The sequence below is a fragment of the Chiloscyllium punctatum genome, unplaced genomic scaffold (genome assembly GCF_047496795.1).
Source record: "Chiloscyllium punctatum isolate Juve2018m unplaced genomic scaffold, sChiPun1.3 scaffold_63, whole genome shotgun sequence".
Lineage (NCBI taxonomy): Eukaryota > Metazoa > Chordata > Chondrichthyes > Orectolobiformes > Hemiscylliidae > Chiloscyllium > Chiloscyllium punctatum.
In genome coordinates, this window is record NW_027309797.1 from 1,827,841 (window position 1) to 1,834,368 (window position 6,528).

The following is a 6,528-nucleotide window of genomic DNA, read 5'->3' on the forward strand; positions in this document are numbered from 1 at the left end:
GTTTCTTGCCCTCTGTTTCAGCCCCTCTATTTCTCGCCCTCTGTTTCAGCCCCTCTGTTTCTCGCCCTCTGTTTCAGCCCCTCTGTTTCTCGCCCTCTGTTTCAGTCCCTCTGTTTCGCGCTCTCTGTTCCAGCCCCTCTGTTTCAGTCCCTCTGTTTCTCGCCCTCTGTTTCTGCACGTCTGTTTCTCGCCCTCTGTTTCAGCCCCTCTGTTTCTCGCCCTCTGTTTCAGCCCCTCTGTTTCTCGCCCTCTGTTTCAGCCCCTCTGATTCAGCCCCTCTGTTTCAGCCCCTCTGAATCAGCCCATCTGATTCAGCCCCTCTGTTTCAGCCCCTGTGTTTCAGCCCCTCTATTTCATCCCCTCTGTTTCTCGCCCTCTGTTTCTCACCCTCTGCTTCTCGCCCTCTGTTTCAGCCGCTCTGTTTCTCGCCCTCTGTTTCAGCTCCTCTGTTTCTCGCCCACTGTTTCAGCCCCTATGTTTCTCGCCCTCTGTTTCAGCCCCTCTGTTTCATCCCCTCTGATTCAGCCCGTCTGATTCAGCCCCTCTGTTTCTCGCCCTTTGTTTCAGCCACTCTGTTTCAGCCCCTCTGTTTCTTGCCCTCTGTTTCAGCCCCTCTGTTTCTCGCCCTCTGTTTAAGCCCCTCTGTTTCTCGCCCTCTGTTTCAGCCCCTCTGTTTCTCGCCCTCTATTTCAGTCCCTCTGTTTCGCGCTCTCTGTTTCAGCCCCTCTGTTTCAGTCCCTCTGTTTCTCGCCCTCTGTTTCTGCCCGTCTGTTTCTCGCCCTCTGTTTCAGCCCCTCTGTTTCTCGCCCTCTGTTTCAGCCCCTCTGTTTCTCGCCCTCTGTTTCAGCCCCTCTGATTCAGCCCCTCTGTTTTAGCACCTCTGAATCAGCCCCTCTGATTCAGCCCCTCTGTTTCAGCCCCTCTGTTTCTCACCCTCTGTTTCAGCCCCTCTGTTTCAGCCCCTCTGTTTCTCGCCCTCTGTTTCAGCCCCTCTGTTTCTCGCCCTCTGTTTCAGACCCTCTGATTCAGCCCCTCTGTTTCTCGCCCTCTGTTTCAGCCCCTCTGTTTCTCGCCCTCTTTTTCAGCCCCTCTGTTTCTTGCCCTCTGTTTCAGCCCCTCTGTTTCTCGCCCTCTGTTTCAGCCCCTCTGTTTCTCACCCTCTGTTTCAGCCCCTCTGTTTCTCCCCCTCTGTTTCAGACCCTGTATTTCTCGCCCTCTGTTTCAGCCCCTCTGTTTCAGCCCCACTGTGTCAGCCCCTCTGTTTCAGCCACTCTGTTTCTCGCCCTCTGTTTCAGCCCCTCTGTTTGAGCCCCTCTGTTTCAGTCCCTCTGTTTCTCGCCCTCTGTTTCTCGCCCTCTGTTTCAGCCCCTCTGTTTCTCGCCCTCTGTTTTAGCCCCTCTGTTTCAGCCCCTCTGTTTCAGCCCCTCTGTTTCAGCCCCTCTGTTTCCCGCCCTCTGTTTCAGCCACTCTGTTTCTTGACCTCTGTTTCAGCCCCTCTGTTTCTCGCCCTCTGTTTCAGCCTCTCTGTTTCAGCCCCTCTGTTTCTCGCCCTCTGATTCAGCCCCTCTGTTTCAGCCCCTCTGTTTCAGTCACTCTGTTTCTCGCCCTCTGTTTCTAACCCTCTGTTTCAGCCCCTCTGTTTCTCGCCCTCTGTTTCAGTCCCTCAGTTTCTCACCCTCTGTTTCAGCCTCTCTATTTCTCGCACTCTGTTTCAGCCCATCTGTTTCAGCCCCACTGTGTCAGCCCCTCTGTTTCAGACCCTCTGTTTCTCGCCCTCTGTTTCAGCCCCTCTGTTTCTCGTCCTCTGTTTCAGCCCCTCTGTTTCAGCCCCTCTGTTTCAGTCCCTCTGTTTCTCGCCCTCTGTTTCCCGCCCTCTGTTTCAGCCCCTCTGTTTCTCGCCCTCTGTTTCAGCCCCTCTGTTTCAGCCCCTCTGTTTCAGCCCCTCCGTTTCTCGCCCTCTGTTTCAGCCCCTCTGTTTCTCGTCCTCTGTTACAGCCCCTCTGTTTCTCACCCTCTGTTTCAGTCCCTCTGTTTCGCGCACTCTGTTTCAGCCCCTCTGTTTCAGTCCCTCTGTTTCTCGCCCTCTGTTTCTGCCCGTCTGTTTCTCGCCCTCTGTTTCAGCCCCTCTGTTTCTCGCCCTCTGTTTCAGCCCCTCTGTTTCTCGCCCTCTGTTTCAGACCCTCTGATTCAGCCCCTCTGTTTCAGCCCCTCTGAATCAGCCCCTCTGATTCAGCCCCACTGTTTCAGTCCCTTTGTTTCCGCCCCTCTGTTTCTCGCCCTCTGTTTCAGCCGCTCTGTTTCTCGCCTTCTGTATCAGCCCCTCTGTTTCAGCCCCTCTGTTTCAGTCCCTCTGTTTCTCGCCCTCTGTTTCAGCCCCTCTGTTTCAGCCCCTCTGTTTCTCGCCCTCTGTTTCAGCCCCTCTGTTTCTTGCCCTCTGTTTCAGCCACTCTGTTTCTCGCCCTCTGTTTCAGCCTCTCTGTATCTCGCCCTCTGTTTCAGCCCCTCTGTTTCAGCCCCTCTGTTTCAGCCCCTCTGTTTCAGTCCTCTGTTTCTCGCCCTCAGTTTCAGCCTCTCTGTTTCTCGCCCTCTGTTTCAGCCCCTCTCTTTCAGCCCCTCTGTATCTCGCCCTCTGTTTCAGCCCCTCTGTTTCTCGCCCTCTGTATCAGCCGCTTTGTTTCAGCCCCTCTGTTTCAGCCCCTCTTTTTCAGCCCCTCTGTTTCTCGCCCTCTGTTTCAGCCTCTCTGTTTCAGCCCCTCTGTTTCTCGCCCTCTGATTCAGCCCCTCTGTTTCAGCCCCTCTGTTTCAGTCACTCTGTTTCTCGCCCTCTGTTTCTAACCCTCTGTTTCAGCCCCTCTGTTTCTCGCCCTCTGTTTCAGTCCCTCAGTTTCTCACCCTCTGTTTCAGCCTCTCTATTTCTCGCACTCTGTTTCAGCCCATCTGTTTCAGCCCCACTGTGTCAGCCCCTCTGTTTCAGACCCTCTGTTTCTCGCCCTCTGTTTCAGCCCCTCTGTTTCTCGTCCTCTGTTTCAGCCCCTCTGTTTCAGCCCCTCTGTTTCAGTCCCTCTGTTTCTCGCCCTCTGTTTCCCGCCCTCTGTTTCAGCCCCTCTGTTTCTCGCCCTCTGTTTCAGCCCCTCTGTTTCAGCCCCTCTGTTTCAGCCCCTCCGTTTCTCGCCCTCTGTTTCAGCCCCTCTGTTTCTCGTCCTCTGTTACAGCCCCTCTGTTTCTCACCCTCTGTTTCAGTCCCTCTGTTTCGCGCACTCTGTTTCAGCCCCTCTGTTTCAGTCCCTCTGTTTCTCGCCCTCTGTTTCTGCCCGTCTGTTTCTCGCCCTCTGTTTCAGCCCCTCTGTTTCTCGCCCTCTGTTTCAGCCCCTCTGTTTCTCGCCCTCTGTTTCAGACCCTCTGATTCAGCCCCTCTGTTTCAGCCCCTCTGAATCAGCCCCTCTGATTCAGCCCCACTGTTTCAGTCCCTTTGTTTCCGCCCCTCTGTTTCTCGCCCTCTGTTTCAGCCGCTCTGTTTCTCGCCTTCTGTATCAGCCCCTCTGTTTCAGCCCCTCTGTTTCAGTCCCTCTGTTTCTCGCCCTCTGTTTCAGCCCCTCTGTTTCAGCCCCTCTGTTTCTCGCCCTCTGTTTCAGCCCCTCTGTTTCTTGCCCTCTGTTTCAGCCACTCTGTTTCTCGCCCTCTGTTTCAGCCTCTCTGTATCTCGCCCTCTGTTTCAGCCCCTCTGTTTCAGCCCCTCTGTTTCAGCCCCTCTGTTTCAGTCCTCTGTTTCTCGCCCTCAGTTTCAGCCTCTCTGTTTCTCGCCCTCTGTTTCAGCCCCTCTCTTTCAGCCCCTCTGTATCTCGCCCTCTGTTTCAGCCCCTCTGTTTCTCGCCCTCTGTATCAGCCGCTTTGTTTCAGCCCCTCTGTTTCAGCCCCTCTTTTTCAGCCCCTCTGTTTCTCGCCCTCTGTTTCTCGCCCTCTGTTTCAGCCCCACTGTTTCTCGCCCTCTGTTTCAGCCCCTCTGTTTCAGCCCCTCTGATTCAGCCCGTCTGATTCAGCCCCTCTGTTTCTCGCCCTCTGTTTCAGCCACTCTGTTTCAGCCCCTCTGTTTCTTGCCCTCTGTTTCAGCCCCTCTGTTTCTCGCCCTCTGTTTCAGCCCCTCTGTCTCTCGCCCTCTGTTTCAGCCCCTCTGTTTCTCGCCTTCTGTTTCAGTCCCTCTGTTTCGCGCTCTCTGTTCCAGCCCCTCTGTTTCAGTCCCTCTGTTTCTCGCCCTCTGTTTCTGCACGTCTGTTTCTCGCCCTCTGTTTCAACCACTCTGTTTCTCACCCTCTGTTTCAGCCCCTCTGTTTCTCGCCCTCTGTTTCAGCCCCTCTGATTCAGCCCCTCTGTTTCAGCCCCTCTGAATCAGCCCATCTGATTCAGCCCCTCTGTTTCAGCCCCTGTGTTTCAGCCCCTCTATTTCATCCCCTCTGTTTCTCGCCCTCTGTTTCTCACCCTCTGCTTCTCGCCCTCTGTTTCAGCCCCTCCCTTTTTCGCCCACTGTTTCAGCCCCTCCCTTTTTCGCCCTCTGTTTCAGCCCCTCTGTTTCTCGCCCTCTGTTTCAGCCCCTCTGTTTCAGCCCCTCTGATTCAGCCCGTCTGATTCAGCCCCTCTGTTTCTCGCCCTTTGTTTCAGCCACTCTGTTTCAGCCCCTCTGTTTCTTGCCCTCTGTTTCAGCCCCTCTGTTTCTCGCCCTCTGTTTAAGCCCCTCTGATTCTCGCCCTCTGTTTCAGCCCCTCTGTTTCTGACCTTCTATTTCAGTCCCTCTGTTTCGCGCTCTCTGTTTCAGCCCCTCTGTTTCAGTCCCTCTGTTTCTCGCCCTCTGTTTCTGCCCGTCTGTTTCTCGCCCTCTGTTTCAGCCCCTCTGTTTCTCGCCCTCTGTTTCAGCCCCTCTGTTTCTCGCCCTCTGTTTCAGCCCCTCTGATTCAGCCCCTCTGTTTCAGCACCTCTGAATCAGCCCCTCTGATTCAGCCCCTCTGTTTCAGCCCCTCTGTTTCTCACCCTCTGTTTCAGCCGCTCTGTTTAAGCCCCTCTGTTTCTCGCCCTCTGTTTCAGCCCCTCTGTTTCTCGCCCTCTGTTTCAGACCCTCTGATTCAGCCCCTCTGTTTCTCGCCCTCTGTTTCAGCCCCTATGTTTCTCGCCCTCTTTTTCAGCCCCTCTGTTTCTTGCCCTCTGTTTCAGCCCCTCTGTTTCAGCCCCTCTGTTTCTCGCCCTCTGTTTCAGCCCCTCTGTTTCTCGCCCTCTGTTTCAGCCCCTCTGTTTCTCCCCCTCTGTTTCAGCCCCTCTATTTCTCGCCCTCTGTTTCAGCCCCTCTGTTTCAGCCCCACTGTGTCAGCCCCTCTGTTTCAGCCACTCTGTTTCTCACCCTCTGTTTGAGCCGCTTTGTTTCAGCCCCTCTGTTTCAGTCCCTCTGTTTCTCGCCCTCTGTTTCTCGCACTCTGTTTCAGCCCCTCTGTTTCTCGCCCTCTGTTTCAGCCCCTCTGTTTCTCGCCCTCTGTTTTAGCCCCTCTGTTTCAGCCCCTCTGTTTCAGCCCCTCTGTTTCAGCCCCTCTGTTTCCCGCCCTCTGTTTCAGCCCCTCTGTTTCTTGACCTCTGTTTCAGCCCCTCTGTTTCTCGCCCTCTGTTTCAGCCTCTCTGTTTCAGCCCCTCTGTTTCTCGCCCTCTGTTTCAGCCCCTCTGATTCAGCCCCTCTGTTTCAGCCCCTCTGAATCAGCCCATCTGATTCAGCCCCTCTGTTTCAGCCCCTGTGTTTCAGCCCCTCTATTTCATCCCCTTTGTTTCTCGCCCTCTGTTTCTCACCCTCTGCTTCTCGTCCTCTGTTTCAGCCCCTCCCTTTTTCGCCCTCTGTTTCAGCCCCTCTGTTTCTCGCCCACTGTTTCAGCCCCTCTGTTTCTCGCCATCTGTTTCAGGCCCTCTGTTTCAGCCCCTCTGATTCAGCCCGTCTGATTCAGCCCCTCTGTTTCTCGCCCTTTGTTTCAGCCACTCTGTTTCAGCCCCTCTGTTTCTTGCCCTCTGTTTCAGCCCCTCTGTTTCTCGCCCTCTGTTTAAGCCCCTCTGTTTCTCGCCCTCTGTTTCAGCCCCTCTGTTTCTCGCCCTCTATTTCAGTCCCTCTGTTTCGCGCTCTCTGTTTCAGCCCCTCTGTTTCAGTCCCTCTGTTTCTCGCCCTCTGTTTCTGCCCGTCTGTTTCTCGCCCTCTGTTTCAGCCCCTCTGTTTCTCGCCCTCTGTTTCAGCCCCTCTGTTTCTCGCCCTCTGTTTCAGCCCCTCTGATTCAGCCCCTCTGTTTTAGCACCTCTGAATCAGCCCCTCTGATTCAGCCCCTCTGTTTCAGCCCCTCTGTTTCTCACCCTCTGTTTCAGCCCCTCTGTTTCAGCCCCTCTGTTTCTCGCCCTCTGTTTCAGCCCCTCTGTTTCTCGCCCTCTGTTTCAGACCCTCTGTTTCGCGCTCTCTGTTTCAGCCCCTCTATTTCAGTCCCTCTGTTTCTCGCCCTCTGTTTCTGCCCGTCTGTTTCT